This window comes from Engraulis encrasicolus, chromosome 11 (assembly GCF_034702125.1).
Source record: "Engraulis encrasicolus isolate BLACKSEA-1 chromosome 11, IST_EnEncr_1.0, whole genome shotgun sequence".
Classification (NCBI taxonomy): domain Eukaryota; kingdom Metazoa; phylum Chordata; class Actinopteri; order Clupeiformes; family Engraulidae; genus Engraulis; species Engraulis encrasicolus.
The window spans coordinates 25,717,219-25,733,922 of record NC_085867.1 but is presented as its reverse complement, the minus strand read 5'-3'; the positions used below and the strand labels follow the sequence as shown (position 1 = coordinate 25,733,922).

Sequence of the window (16,704 nt, the reverse complement as noted above, 5' to 3'; positions counted from 1 at the left end):
CGGAGGTAGGTGTGGAGGGTGGGTTGGAGGGTTAAGGGTTAGGATGCTGGCTGGTGGTGGGTTGAGGAGTTGTTGCAGGGTTGTTCTCTGCTCTGGTCCGGTGAGGATCTGGTCCTGTGTTGGTCCGTTTCGGTTTTTGGTCCACTCACCTCTTCCCCCTACTCCTCTTCCTCTCCCACACGCTCTCTCTCTCTCTCTCTCTCTCCCCCTTCTCTCTTCCTCCGTCTCCGTGTGTCGCTTCGTTTCTTCCGGGCCTCTGAGTCCGCCGCTGTGTGCGTAGCGTGTATTAATTCTCACACGGTTTTGTCCGTCGTTCCGTCGTTCACTTTGGCACAGATTTCCCCTTACTCGTTTTCTCTCTCTCTCTCTCTCTCTTTCTCTTTGGTGTGGGTACAGACGCTCACACACACACACACACACTCACACGCACTTCTCTTGTCTTCTGTGGCGTGTGTTCTTCTGCTCCTTGTATGCGGTGTGTTGCGATGCTCTGCCTCTGTGCCTCTGTGTGCCGTGCTGCTGAACGCTCCCGCACTCCAGCGTTGGCTCTCCTCCACGCCCCCTTCCCCTCAGCTGCCTTTTCCGATTGGTGGGGGCTGCCCGGTGATGCGGCTAATCTGTGCTGCTAGCTCCACCCTCCCTTCCTTCTTCTCTTTTCCTCCTCCTCCTCCTCTTGCTCTCCGTGCCTCTCCTGCGTTCCTGACTGTCCACCTGCTGCTGCTCCTGCTGCTGCTGCTGCTGCTGGGAATGTGTGTGTGTGGGAACAGTTACTTCTGGGATTTTTTTTTCTCCCTTAGCCGTTAGGAACTGATGATGTTAGAGTGTTCTTTTTAATGCATCGTCTTCTTCTTTACTCTGTGTAGGACAATGCTATCAGTGTTGCAACTGTACACTGTGCCTTACCCTGTTCTTGTTTAAATTTCTCCTTGTAAGTCGCTTTGGCCAAAGGCGTCTGCTAAATGCTAATGTAATGTAATGCCAGTAATACCAGTAATGCCACTGTTACTGTAGGTTGCTGGTTGGTGTATGACTGGCTGGCTGTAGGCGGGAGGAGGAGATGTGGGATCGGGTCTGGTGGTGTGCTGGTGTGCTGGGTGGGCCACGGCGATGGGGGTGGGGGTAGGAGAGAGTCACTGGTGCTGCTGAGTAGTGGTGGTGGTGGTGGTGTTGGGGGATGGGAGCTTTGTGAGGAGAGAGACAATCTGGTCAGCACGTGGACGCTAGTACATAGACTGCATACATGCATCCTCCCCCGACCAACTACTGCTACTACTACTACCCCCTGCCCCCCCCCCCCCCCAATACCTCCCCTCCACTCAAACTACTAACCCCCACTTCCAAACATTCACTGCCCTAAAGACAAACTACTATTCCATGCAACCCCCACCTCCCCCCGCCACCCAACACACACACCCACACATACACACATCCTATCCTCCTACCCTCCGAGAGAGACAAACCTCTATTCTACTTTCAGACAAACCTCAACAGCTCCCAAGCCAACTACCAAGCCTCAAACCTTGTCTCCTCTCCCATGACACAAAACGCCCTGCCTGAACTCCCCCATCCCCAACCATCATTACATTACACTAGCACCCCCTGCAATGCTTGTAATTTATTCCACTCCACAGCCATCCCCCTCTCAGTGTGGCCTGAGCCAAGCGATAATTACAGGCCAACTTCCCCTCCTCCTCCTCCTCCTCCCCCCAAAAAAAGAAAATCTATATATCTTTGCTGTCCTGACCTCATTTTCGGTACCATTTGAAAACACCTACACACTACGCACAACATCACCCATAAAGAGCCCTAATTTGCCATCATTAAAAAAAAAAAAAAATTTCCTCCAATTTATTAATTTAGACAAATTAGGCAATCTTGCATTGGACAATTTGCCTAATCGACAGTTGTACATATTCTTGGCCTTTCAAAGTAGTGTTAAATGCCTAAAAAGCTGTTGATTAACTGCAGTAAGACATTAAGGAAAACAAACATGACTGTTCGCTCAATCTCAAGAGAAAAACTGATTGAAGTGCTCGTTTAAGGGCTGTCACAAAAATGACCCTTTCCACAACTGTCTGCTCTTGTAACACATTGCTCCACTGCCGATTGCATCTAAGGGGGGCTGTGGCTGTGGAGAGAATATCACACCAGGCAAGTACCACTCCCTACTCTTTCAGCTTCACAAAAACAACCAGCTCATCGTGCAGACCAGTAGGCAATTTAAAATAAACTAATGTGAAATAAATGAGATGACCACATGAAACAGAATCGGAATAAAAAGGTAGATACACTATACAATTGGTTAGTTAAAGGAAAGGACGTTACGAGTGGTATTAAACATGAGTCTCGTTGTTCTTGAGGGAGAGAAACATGAAATGATGACATTTGAACAGGGGTGTGTAGAGTTTTTATCTCCACTGTGTATAATATAATCTAAATAACCCAATATAACCAATATCACCTGGATCTGGATTCAACTAGTGATGTCTCCACCATAAGAAGATACCGTGTGGTATTGGAGGGCTGCTCTGCTTTTCACTTCAGCAGTTTTTGTGCTGAGTCACACCAGTGATAATTTCAAAAGCAGGACGATTGGACGTAATAAAAAGCTAACAATAGATAAATCACATTGAGGGCTTTGTCAATATTATGGTCTTGGACGGACAAATTGTTAAGATAAAAATCTGTTCGAACACATCACTTGTTTAGAAGGAAGACTTATTTGTAGAACAAAAAAAGCCACAAAAACCTTTTAAACAAATTACGAATTCAGTCCACCATTAGGCAGTAGTCTTTTGCCTCCTCGTCCTCGGCCAAATGAGGCTTTTCAAACGCAGCATTCTGGAGATGACCTGGCGTCGCCCTGAGTTAGCAGCTAGAGACAGGAAACAGGATGTTTGCGGCTTCCTTGGTATAGTCGCCACTTACTGACATCCCTCCCTCTCCGTCACAAACGCTGATCTGATATCATTTCAAAATCATCAATCAGATGATTAAAAAGCCTTTATTCAGTCACGAGGAACAGAGAAGAACTACAAAAATGGAAGCGTCCACCATTAAAAACCCCACACCCTAAAAACATGTCGATCAGAGAGAAGACAGTAAATGACAAAAAACAACAAAGGTGGAGACATTGAGAATGAGCTGGGTCCGAAACGTCTCTTGCTCCAGTTAACCTCTGACTTCTGTTGTAAACTTTCGGCTACAATATACATTCTTCACACAAGCCTTGTGTGCATCTCCTTTTTTCATGATCAGAGAGAAGACAGAATATCCTCAGCTGATGTTCATTGTTCTAACTGTCAGGTCTCCCACACAGCTACGAGTGTGACAGACATATCAGCTAACATCACTCTTTAAAAACAAATCTAAGAATGCAAAGAAAGACACGACCAAAGAGATGGTATCCTCCCCACCCAGTAATATGCTATCGGTCATTCTCAAGCAGATGTTCACTGTTCTTCCTGAGGTAAAAAAAAAGAACCTCACCACATGTCAGTTAGCTTCCTGCACCAATCAGTTTCTCTGCCACAAGAACAAAGCAGCCAAATGTAGCCTAACCAACGAACACAGGTAACTCCTAAGTCTGTAACAAAACAACCAACATACTAAAAAATACTAAAACAGTAAAAGGTTTGTGTAAAAGTAATAACAAGTCTCACTCACTCTGGTCAGAGATGACGGTGTGCTGTGTAAGCGCTCGTGATGCTCCCGGCACAAATGAGGAAGTGAGTGAGTGAGTCTGTGTGTGTGTGTGTGTTTCTCTTTTCCTCCACAGACCGTTAAAGCTGAAGCCCAGCGTGACTCAGAACTCTGGTTATACGCTCCAGGCTACACACACACACACACACACACACCCACGGCCATTTAAGGAGAGTCTGCGTAAGTATGTGGAAGTAGAGCATGTGTGTGAGAGAGAGAAATGTGTATTTTAGAGTGTGTGTGCATAAGAGTGAGAGTAAAAGAGAGAGAGAGAGAGAGAGAGAGAGAGAGAGAGAGAGAGAGAGAGAGAGAGAGAGAGAGAGAGAGAGAGAGAGAGAGAGAGAGAGAGAGAGAGAGAGAGAGAGAGAGTGTGTGTGGGGAGGTGGTTCATGAAAAAAGTGTGTGTGTGTGTGTGTGCGTGTGTGTGTGTGTGTGTGTGCGTGTGTGCGTGTTTGTGTGTGTGTGTGTGTGGTGTGGTGTGTTACATGTCACAGTGCAGCCCGGACACAGTGTGTGTTCCGGGTAACGTGATATGACCATTTGTCTGGGTAGCAGTCGAGACATCCTATTGGCAGGGTTACTCTGAGCAGGGCTGTTCTACCCAGACACTGAGTCTAATGCAACAGATACTTAGTGACAGAGAAGAGAAGAGCAGAGCAGAGCAGAGCAGAGCAGAGCAGAGCAGAGCAGAGAAGAGAAGAGAAGAGAAGAGAAGAGAAGAGAAGAGAAGAGAAGAGAAGAGAAGAGAAGAGAAGAGAAGAGAACCTGAGATTTGAGAAGACCAGAGCTGAGCTGGTTACTCGGACTTACACACATATTGATTATGCACACAGAAACAAGCGTTTGGTTGCATAGTAGCAGCACTGTCTACAAACAAAGACAAGCATATCTGTCCAGTTTTCACACACGCGCACGTGCGCACAAACACACGCACGCACACACGCACGCACGCACGCACGCACGCACGCACACACACACCACAAGTGGCCATTTCCGTTAGAAATGGTGAAGTTTTGGCAAACATTATTGACAAATGAATGCTAAAATTGTCCAGCCACTCAGCAGTAAATTGCTATATTTTGTCCAACATTTACCAGCCACTTTCACCAGCAGCTGCAAATTTCCATAACCGCCTCCACACACACACACACACACACACACACACACACACACACACACACACACACACACACACACACACACACACACACACACACACACACGCACACACGCACACACGCACACACGCACACACACACTAACGTGATGATCTAAAAGTGCATTATTTGTGGCTGTGCTGCTGTGCGACCGTTGAAAAGCTTTTGAGGGGTCTTGCCGCGGCTCTCCAGCAATCCTATCCCACAATGCACGAGAGGACACATAGATTTCAGTAAGCCATTTAGCTAATGGCCTTCAGAGATTTGCAGCTACTGCTGCTGTTACTAGGACATGATACGACACAACACAGCACAAAGCTACATGGCCAGCTCATGGTGTGTGTGTGTGTGTGTGTGTGTGTGTGTGTGTGTGTGTGTGTGTGTGTGTGTGTGTGTGTGTGTGTGTGTGTGTGTGTGTGTGTGTGTGTGTGTGTGTGTGTGTGTGTTTTCCACCCCCATATTGGTAACACAACACAACATAAAGCCATGGCCACTTCACTGTCTCATTCTAGGCGATATAATATAACGGTGTATTTGCGTGTCTTCAACCTCCATATTGGTAACATAACAATAACACACAATAACGTGACACAATATGACATGACAACACAACACAGCGCAGCCCAACACAATGCAAAAATATCACAACACAAAACCATGGCCACCTCACGACCTGATCCTAGTGTGTAGGTGTGTGTGTGTGTGTGTGTGTGTGTTCCACCCCCATATTGGTATTAGTGTTACGCAACAGTACAGTATGTATGATGGGGGGTGGGTGTGGACAGCCATCAGGTCATGCCAAAGAGGATTTCAGGACGGAAAAATGAAATATTAAAAATGACATGACACGAAACAAACCACACACAAAAGCGTCAGTGGCCTACTAGCTAGAGTATGTTACAGCAGCCATGAAGTGGTGATAAACAACATGTTCCGTTGCCGCTACGGTACACACGCATGTTCTATCCAGCTGAGAACAAATAGTGTGCACATCCCGGGTCAGGGTGCGGAACAAAGGCGGATGGGTGGTTGACGTTTAAGGGCGTAACGCAAAAAAGTTTTCCCAATTCCTGAAAAAAAAAACAATGGGAAAAATTGGAAAAAATTTGAAAAAAATAAAGCTCATAGCCATTTTTGGGAAAATGTGGCCTGCGGTGTGACATCCTTTGTGTGACATTTCTGTAAGATACAATAAAAGTATTAATATTCTGCACAAACATATCCCCCATGCTCTTTGTACTATTGTTCCTTTAACCCCCACCCCACACACACACTACTACCCACCCGCACCCGCACCCCCACCCACACACGCCTATGCATTGTACAGGCAGATTACTGTGATTTCACTGCATGGTTTCACTGTATTACTTGTAATAATTGTGTGAATGTGACAAATAAATCTCCTGGTATCCTTATATCCTTGCATGATACATGAAAAACAAGTAAGGATTGAGTAACACATTGCATAAGCATGTCACACTAAATGACATTAAATCACACCACAGGAAATTCACTGCATTGTGGCCATTTTAACCCTTTTGTATACATGACTGACCTCTGAGATCATGCTAACTAGATAATGATATTGTGTTTAATCATAATATGTGTTTTCATTTATAAAAAAAAACTTTTTCCCCTTTTATAAGAGCAGTCACACCACAGGACACCATAAAATGAACCTAAGCATTGCGTGACAGAAACATTGCAATATGTAGACATATTAAGAGGTGAAGAGTCACCTTAAACTTCCAGACCACTCTCCAATAGCTGAGGTACTGACTGGTTAGGAGGCTGTCTTTAAGACCCTTGTAGTTGGCCTTGCAGCTGCCCGTTCACCAACATTGACATACATGTCACCCCACAGGACACAATTTGTGTTACGAAATGGAAGAATTTTTTTCACATTCACATATCTTAATATCAAGTTAATATTTATGCAATCATGCCAAATGCTTCATACATTATTCAAAATGCTGGTTAATTTATATATATTATATTCCAGGTAGAGTCACACCGCAGGATATTTGACATATAAACCTTTACATAAATCTTAACAAAAATGTTTCTTCTCATCTAAGACTAATATGAAACATAATGTACCACATCTTCTTTATTGACATTTGTTCTTAAGAGGAAAATAACAGTTTTGTAGGTTTTTAGATGCGTCCCACGCATCTCTATAAGAGGCTTTGTCTGTCCGTTGGTCCGTCCGTCCGTCCGCCCGTGACACTTTTTGTCAGCCATCTTTGTCCCATAGAACCAGAGTGGGGTAAACCGGCTGTGCTAATACAGCCGTGATGCGTTTCCCAATCATTGGAAACCGCTTCGAAATGATAATAAACAACTAAAATATGATTTTAGTGTTTTTAGAAAGTTACCGCTGTTTTTTTTTAAGTGCATGCAGTGACACTAATAAGCGTTTATTACTGCCATTTTGCGATTATCACCGCTGCATACTGACGATGGACCCTTCGCTTCACAAATAGTGCAGTCTAGGAACAAAGACCGGTTTATTTTCGTTCCGCCTGGAAGCGGTCCGGAGCAACGGGCCAAAACATCAAGGGGTCGACGGAGACATTAGTGGACTAAACGGTTGTCTGTTTAATATTTACTATGATGTTCTGCGATGTTTCGTTTTAAACCTCACGTGGGCAAACTGTTTTGGAAATAAGGTCTAATGTCTCACTGATGCATGACAGTCTGTGTTGTGTTTATTTTGTCTTGTATGTTAGCCTCCATGTTTGAATGTAAGAATGGTGCTGACCACCTTCTGGCCTGTGTTGTCTGAGTCCTGACTCCTGTCTGACTCTAGTCTAGCCTTTGATCTCACATGGTTTAAGCATTTTGATGCTTTGTTATGTGTTTATTTTTATTTTTGTACATATTCTCTTCCTTAAAATAACAAACAGAACAAAAAATGACATTGTAATTTCAACATCTTTTGGCTAGATAGCCACCGAGCATTTAAAACAAAAAAATTGCTTGGAATTTTTTTTTTGGGGGGGGGGGAGGGAGAGAACCACTGGCATAGATGGACACATCTGTTGTCCGCCTGTCGGACTTGTTAACCAATGTTACGAAAAAACTAGGCGTCACGTCGTCGTCTCCCACCCGGATACAGGTTTTTCACTGAGAGATCACTAGAAATCCATGTTTTGTCATTTATTCCATGCTATGAAAACCCCTTAATGAAAAAGCTGTTCCGTGTTATACGCCTGGAGTCTCTTAACTGGTGTGAGGTCTGCCAACTAATGCTGACTTGAGAACTGCAGAACGAGACTCTTTCAGCTTTTGGTCCCCCCTGTGACTAGACTGGGCCCCCTTCTGACTTAGAGAGAGAGAGAGAGAGAGAGAGAGAGAGAGAGTGAGAGAGAGAGAGTGAGAGAGAGAGACAGAGAGAGGAAAGAGAGAGAGACACAGAGTGAGAGAGAGAGAGGGAGAGAGAAACAGAGAGAGAGAAAGATAGAGGGGAGAGAGAAAGAGTGAGAGAGTGAGTGAGAAAGAGAAAGAATAGAGAGAGTGAGAGAGAGAGAGGGAGAGAGAAACAGAGAGAGAGACAGATGGACAGAGAGAGATGGACAGACAGAGAGAGAAATGGACAGACAGAGAGAGAGTCTAGTGTCGGCTGGCTCATTACCATGCTAGGCCCAGCGCGGCCCACATTCAACTGGGAGAAGAAGCTGCTCCATTGTGCACACATCTGTGTGTGTGTGTGTGTGTGTTCTGTCGGAGTGGGCGAGTGCATATATACATGCGAGTGTGCTTCCTTCCTACAAGTGTGCGTTTCAATGCGTGTGTGAGCTTGCGTGTGTGGATTAATTTCGGCATGCAACTGCAGAAAGCCCATGCAAGAATCTGCTGTGTGCATCTAAGCATTAATGCTGTATCTAACATTGTGTGCGTCTGTGTGTATGAGTGTGTTGTATTCAGACGTAAGGACACTATTTGCATAAATGTATCCAAGTAATAGTTGTACTTTAGCTGTACGCTTTTGTGTGCTAGGGGCAGAGACTGAAGTATGTGTTTGTGTGTGTGTGTGTGTGTGTGTGTGTGTGTGTGTGTGTGTGTGTGTGTGTGTGTGTGTGTGTGTGTGTGTGTGTGTGTGTGTGTGTTTGTGTGTGTGTGTGTGTGTATTTGGGTTAAAATCATAATCACTATTATTTATCACGATTATAGATTTTTTATATATATACGGGATGAGCAAAATAAAATGAATTATGATAATTATGTAAAAGGCAATAGCACGAGGCTTAGGTGGACAGATTTCTGCCCAGAAACACCAACCCGTCAGTATGTTCTGACTTCAAGGAGACTCTAGAACAGGGGTCCCCAACCTTTCTGGGTCTGTGGGCTACCAATGGCTACCCGAGGGCTACTGAGGATTTTGTTCAAAATCCTCTATCGATGTCTTGGTATCATTCTCAAATCACTGTTATTGAATGATAATTTGCTTATAGGTTATAAAGAATAAATAATCTCATATTTAAATTAAGAAAAATATTAACTGTGACTAAAATCTTGTAGTCATCACTGGTTACTAACATCCTTGGTGGGCACATCAGAAGCTCCTGTAGGGCTACCTGGCGCCCGCGGGCACAATGTTGGTGACACCTGCTCTAGAAGGTAGGTCACTTTTGCTACGATTAAATCACGATTTCGATATCACAATTTATCACGATTTTCGATTATTTTCGATTAATTGTGCAGCCCTACTGTGGCACCACACAATGCTACTATGGAAATACTGAGGAAGGCAGCACCAGACCACACATTGATACTACCACCAGCCAAATAAGACAGCAAAATAGGAAGTGAAAGCTGAAAATGGCTGGTAGATTTCAGACACAGAATGATGGCTTACTGATGATTCAGGCCTCATTCAGATATACTGCGTCCAAGACGCAGTAAAAGAAACAGTCTAGGGTGTTTGCATTGTCTCAAGCTGTTTGTTCAGGTCTGCCTTTCAAAACAGGCAGTCCACATGTGAGTGTGTTTATGCCATTCACTTCACCTTTTGAGGAATAAGCATTTTTTTCAAAATCGCTTTTGTAATGTCCCTGCAGAGTGTGAAACAACAAGCCTGGACGGAAGTGGCATTCTGTCAACATTTGTCACTGACTGATGAATGTCCCTTTTTTCAAAACGTAATATCCACCCACCATAGATTAAGTAGATCAATGGGCCAAGGCCCCTGGGACCTTAATAGTCTGATGCTCCTCCACGCAGGCAGGCGGCAGGGGACAGGTCAAGGTTTAAAGGACCTCCGCTCCAGGGCCACGTTGAAATACCTGGAGCAGTGTTTGCCCACGCGATGATGTGTCAGCCATCTTGCGTTATGAGCAAACACAGAGAAATTCCTCTACATTACAGTCATATCAGGCTGACATGATCTGCAGGGGGAAAAACCCTTTCTCTACTGTGGGCCCGCCTCCCTGCCAGGAGACAGCCAATGAAAGACGTCCACTACTATGAAATAGCCAGTAAGATATGGGCTCTACTAGTGACATTGTGTCAGCCCACACTCAGGTCATTCCAACACCTACAGTAGTGTGTGTGTGTTTGTGTGTGTGTGTGTCAGAGAGAGAGAGAGAGAGAGAGAGAGAGAGAGAGAGAGAGAGAGAGAGAGAGAGAGAGAGAGAGAGAGAGAGAGAGAGAGAGAGCAAGAGAGATTGAGAGCAAGAGAAAGAGAAAGAGGGTCAGCCAAATAGAAGAGTTTGATTGGGAGTTTGAACTCAACTGGACTCCATAGCTAGCTACCTTGGGCCTCTATTGGCAGTCTGCCTACTGAACAGGGACGAAAAGGGCACAAAGCGTCCGTCCGTCAGGCAGGATCTTTTGTCACACAGACAGCCACACAGTCTGCTAGCCGTTGCTACACTCAGGACCGCCAACAGCTTTGGCCAGGCCCGGGACAAAATCCACTAAATGGGCCCCTGACCCAATATATATAATGTAATAAAGACCCAATTCTGGGCCCCCTACTCCCCTGGGCGCGGGACAACATACCCCTTTGTCCCTCCATGTCAGCTTCCCTGGCTACACTGTACATCTCATTAATTAGGAGCTGGTGGACAGACTTGCTGTGGTGCTGGACTGGAACTATGCGGGTCTTTCTTGTGTGCTTAGTGAGCTTTTCAATGTTGGGTGATTAGAAGGATACTTTTCCCTCCAAAACTTTCTGAAGGGAAAGTCACTCTGCGAGCTTTTATTAGCGTTCGGCTGATGGATGGATGGTGCTATTTTTTTTTATTTCACACACACACAGGCACACACACACTACAGGAGTGCTATCCGTAAGATCAGTGTTTCTCAACCCTTTTTAAAAAAACGCCCCATTATCTCATCATAAGCCACCCAATGCCCCCCTTAGTGTTGAAAAACAAAATGGACCAATCCGCCCCGGCCCCGGCCCAACTCAACTGCAATCATCTCAACGCCCCCATAGGGCCCCCCAACGCCCCCCTGGGGGGCTGTACTGCCCCCGTTGAGAAACACTACGTTTGATGCATGTGCAGCAAGAGATTGTCCTGAACAGGCTGGTTAATGTGAAATTAGCTCTGGAATGTCTGTCTGTTGAAATCATGCTCTGCAAATTATGAAAGCAGTTTCTCAAAACCAATTGGCCAAGATGTCCACCCCATAAGCCATCTGTACTGTAAGAAACAGGTCAGAGTTTTCACCACATAACCTTCAGTTAAAAAAAGAGCAGTGTGTGTGGACAAAAAGCTTAAAAACGGCTTGAACCTTGTTTCCATTACATTCCTAGCCTAGTAAACCAGCGCCACCCGCTGGACGCCAAACATTTTTGGCTGGCGAGTGGGTCTGGCCTTGGATCGAAAACATTTTTGCCCTGGCAAAACCAATCAAAACGCAGAGATTTGTTTTGAATCAAAGCGGGCAGGCTTTTGAGGGAGTGACGATGAAGCTTGCAGCACCGTTGGGAAAGCACATTAACGGCAAAGATCGCTGATTGGTTAGAGCGCCGGTAGAGCTGGTTTATCAGGCTGTTACATTCCAAGAAAACTCTCAGAATCGGTTTTGTGTCCTTAGGCTTTGAAGTAAAGATGTGCGCATTTCTATGGACTATGAATACATGCTGTTTATCCAGGTCTTGACTTGCCATTATACGCTTGTTGCTACCTACTAGGGATGCAAACGATTAATCGACTTTAGTCGATCAATGCATTAATAGATTAAAAAACATTAATCACAATTAATTGACAATTCAACTCATAAGAGACCCAGGTGAAATGGGCATGTGAAGAGTGTGTGTGAAGAGGGCTGTGAATAGTGGGAATATTTAAATCACTTTACACGCTGCTTATCAATTAATCTTAAGTCGATCGATAAGGCTATCAACTAATGATTAATGAATTAATCGATAATTTGCATCTCTACAACCTACACGGTAATGATCAAGTCTTAATCTGTTACTAAAGAGTCTCTGTGATGTCATAGCAATGCTGTTATAATGTAGCTGAGGTTTTTCAGTTGAACCTTTTTACATGGAGTCAAATTGCCGGTGAGTCCATCTGCATGAAAAGGCTCCAACTAGAGCCGCCACAGTAGGTCAAGATCTTCGTCACTGCTTCTGATCTTTCTGAGTAAGGCCAGTTGCACACCAGAGCGTGGCGTGGCAGCAGCGAGAGGACGGAGGACGGAGGTCCAAATCCAGTGCGGTACTGAGCCATCTCCTGTGCCGCTACCGCCCAACGTCTGCCGTGTTGGTGTGGAAAATCTAACTTGTTTCCATGCATTTTCGCTGCCACCGATAAAAATTGCTTCAGTCCCACCGATGGCGGCTGGTGTGAAATGGCCCTAATGTTGACCTTCGGCTAGTCAACATCTTTATTTACAAACAAACAATACTGTAACATTCATTCCATTATTAGAAATTATTATGTTCTGTAAGTCCATCAGCAATTGGTCATAAACTACCTGACTATACTATATTTACTGTATTCCATAAATATTTTCATAAGTTACTTAGGAAGACCTTTCAATTTCATTAGATCTCTGTATACATGGATTTATCGACATGGATAAAGTATGCAAATTCGGAGCAGAAGGCAGTATGGTTCTACTCTTATGTGCTCCAATGCTTCTGGAGTCACTTGTGCATGTTATGCTTGTTTTTGTTTTGATGGTAGCTCAGTATAGCAGAAGTTTGGTGACCTCGTCTTGCCGAGTGGCATGATGGGTCACTCTGCCCCATAGCCCTCTGGAGAGATAGGAAAACTCACTGGACAAAAGAAGACCTCTTTCCAGCCACTGACAAATACATATTAATTAAGATCACCAGCCACTAAATAATATAGGATTATTTTGTATTTAGAGACATTATCACCCACCTTCCTATAGTAATTAGCAATATTTTGACGGTGGCTATCGTGAGCATTTTCACCAGTTACGAAGCATGATGGCATGATGCAGTGACCTAGCCTAGCTGGTCACAAGGTCAGGCTGTCAACTGCCTCATACCCAAACCTTGGTGACCGTGACCTGACCACTGATGGAAAGTGTTTGAGTGTTGCGCTGCTGCGCAATTAGCCAAGAAGACTAAAAATAAAATCAAACACAAACAAAAATAGAGACACACGCCTGTGTGCGTCACCTCAGAGGTCCAAAGTCTTAAATCCACAACAGAACCCAACCAACAGCCTCTGTCTGATGTAACATTTGCATCAGAAAATACAGTATGCTCAGTCTTGCACTCAATGTGTCTGTATGGGTATTGTATAGGTACTCTAGGTGTAATGTATGCTTACTGTCTATGTCTAATTGTCTATGCCTAATTGTCTATTTCCACACCTTAAGTCTATGTCTATGGCCGCATGGGAAAGTAAGAGACGCAATTTCAAATTCTTTGTATGACCAGTGCATGTAAAGAAATTGACAATAAAGCCGACTTGACTTGACTGTCATGAATGTAGTAGATGCAACAACAACTGAAACATATTTCAAATGACAACTTTCTCTTAAATGTGGAGTACACACGTTTAAGCAGTCGGTAAAAAAACCAGAGATACACTTACCAGCTCATCTTCATCCTCCTCTATCTGGCAGCACATTCCTTTTTCCTTCAGCTTCAGTCATTGAGCCTTCATTAAAACCCAACACCCTGGACCTCTCACAGCAGTGGCAATGCTGATATATTCAAACCGATACGAAACTACTGCCACAATGTTTAAAAGTGGGTGTCTGCTGCGCTCTCGACGCAGCCCTTTTGCAATGGCTACATTACCTTAAACATTTGTGTTTTATGGCTACCTCAATCCTCCTGAACACATAATTATGCGCGACTGTCGACAGGCTAAAAAGTGAAGTTCTTGGAGTGTCAGCTGTATGCCACTCATCGTCATTATCTCGCCTGTATTATCTCATTTGCTGGCCACCACATTTATGGAGAATGCAAAATACCATTAGGCGTGCAGTTTGGTACCGTCAGCAGAACACATTAGAACAGGCAGTTTAAGGGCAGTGACGGTATTGATATATTCAAATGAATGAATGTAACTGCCCTGAGTTGCCTTGCCCTGAGACACAGCTGGCAGAAACACGGCACGTTGGAGCCTTTCACCTTTGACACAGCCCAGTAGCTGTGACTGAATTGCCTTCAGACAAGATGCAACACTAAGTTATGTCATGAGTGGTGCTCAAAGCTGGAAACATTTTGTGTGTAGTAGGCCTATGGGTGCGAGTTCACCCTGAGAAATAAAGTTATTTTTTATTTTTTTTATTTTTTAAAGATTTGCTTTGAGCTTTTATAGTGTTCTCTCAACAGAACAGTGAGGAGTAGACAAGAAATGATGTGGAAAGGGAGAGATGGGGTAGGGTTGGGAAATGATACACTACAGATTCGAACTCTTAGGAGTACTGCGCAACAGCAAATCCCAGAAATGAGCTGTGAGGATACCGCACCACTCTACTGGGCAACACATAACTAAAGCCATAGCACTGTATCACCTCCAGTAGAAACTACAAAATTAACACAGTACAATAACATACTAGTAGCTTCTGGTATGACACATCGTGTGCATTGCAGCAGTAGACATGTCTCAAGCTGTTTGTTCAGGTCTGCATTTCACCCCAGACAGTCCACATGTGAGTATGTTCATTTAACCCTTTGAGGAGTAAAACATTTTTTCCCAGCTCTTCTAGAATTTCACTCAAACATTCTACAGCTGCCATTAAAGCAGATAGACTGGATGTAATACTCCTAGAATCTCTGATTAAAGCCTGTGCTAAAAATCCCACAAAGGGGTTGTGACATCAGTGTGAGAACTCAGAATTTTGCTAAAATTCTAATCACATACATGTGAAGTCACTCCTCAAAGGACAAACCTATGAATAGGTTTCATTACTTAGTATCGCATGATGAGTTCATACAGAAAAGCCATCTATTTACATCATAACTAGGCTTTTAGCACACAATTTAACATGCGGCAGGTGATTTCAGGAGAGAGAGAGAGAGAGAGAGAGAGAGAGAGAGAGAGAGAGAGAGAGAGAGAGAGAGAGAGAGAGAGAGAGAAAGAGACATATCACTGATAGAAAACACAACATAGCTGCTGGTTCATCTGGGGCAAACACAGATAAGATGAGCAGAGGAAAGATGATGACAGACAAGGGCAACATCACACACACACACACACACACACACACACACACACACACACACACACACACACACACACACACACACACACACACACACACACACACACACACACACACACACACACACACACACACACACACACACACACACACACACACAGCAGTTTCCATCCATGGAGCAGAGTGCCTAAGCCATTCAAAGCCAAAGCACTGGCACGTGCACACAACTTCAATCAGCAAATCAACAGGTCAGCCACACACACACTCATCGCTTTGTAGCAGAACATCACTCTGTCCATTACACTCAACTCCCTCTCATTCACACACAATCTCTCTCTCTCTCTCTCTCTCTCTCTCTCTCTCTCTCTCTCTCTCTCTCTCTCTCTCTCTCTCTCTCTCTCTCTCTCTCTCTCTCTCCGTCTCACTCACTCACTAGTACACTCTCTCACACTCTCTAATTTCATCCCTCGGCCATTTTGCCAAGCCACAGGGACTTCACACACAGATCTCAGCATCCAGAGGTGTCTCTTGGGCATCCCAGCTAGCCTAATGTAGACGTGTGAGATTAAGGGGTGTGAGGCAGATGCGATGGATGGATGGATTGTGTTAGTATGCATGGATGAGAAGAATGTGTGTGTATGAATGGTAGGTTAAAAGCAGAAGAGCATGTGGTAGTGGCACAGTACACCACCAGACATTCAGAAAGAAGCACAGCGGCTTTTTATATCCTTCTGCATTATAAAGAGCACACACTGCACCTCACACCCACTGCATAACGCACAGTGACAGTTGACAGTGAGTACACCCACTGAGGCCATGCATTGTATTCTGTGCAGTGACAATTGCTATGTTTACATGAGACATTTAATTCAGAATGAACTGACTTTAAGTCTGAATAAAGATTAATTCCGCTTTGAAAACGTCATGTAAACAAACACATCTTCATTCGGAATTAAAGGAAAGATCAAAGTAAACTTGACGGAACTATTTAATTCGGAATTATTAATTCGGAATTAAAAACAACATGTAAACGTAGTGAATGAACCACCAACGTTCTGCGCTACGCACAGCAATAATAATGCTCCGTTGCTGGGAAGGTGAGCAGTGAATGTGGTGGTGGCAATTATGTATGGCCAGTAGACATTCTTAAAATTTCACTCGTACGATAGAATTTAGAAGGGATTCTACAAACTTATGATACACACCGAGGTCCCAGGCGAGTATGTGT

The 16,704-nt window shown here is 44.3% G+C and overlaps 1 protein-coding gene across 5 annotated transcripts in view; it reads right to left on the bottom strand.

The window, feature by feature from the left end:
- The window catches only part of pisd (phosphatidylserine decarboxylase), a 73,262-nt gene that overhangs the window by 51,456 nt on the left and 5,102 nt on the right, over positions 1-16,704 (bottom strand). Inside the window, exons 1-2 of one of the 5 annotated variants that reach the window (XM_063210280.1) lie at positions 3,667-3,955; positions 1-1,181 (exon numbers count right to left, since the gene is read on the bottom strand). The exon at positions 1-1,181 is cut by the window's left edge and continues 393 nt beyond it. The exons of 2 other annotated variants lie outside the window; for them this stretch is intronic. The gene's annotated coding sequence lies outside the window, so the exon portion shown is untranslated. Of the gene's footprint in view, positions 1,271-3,666; positions 3,956-16,704 lie in introns of those variants that run through there. 2 more of the 5 variants (XM_063210283.1, XM_063210281.1) reach the window with 2 other exon arrangements.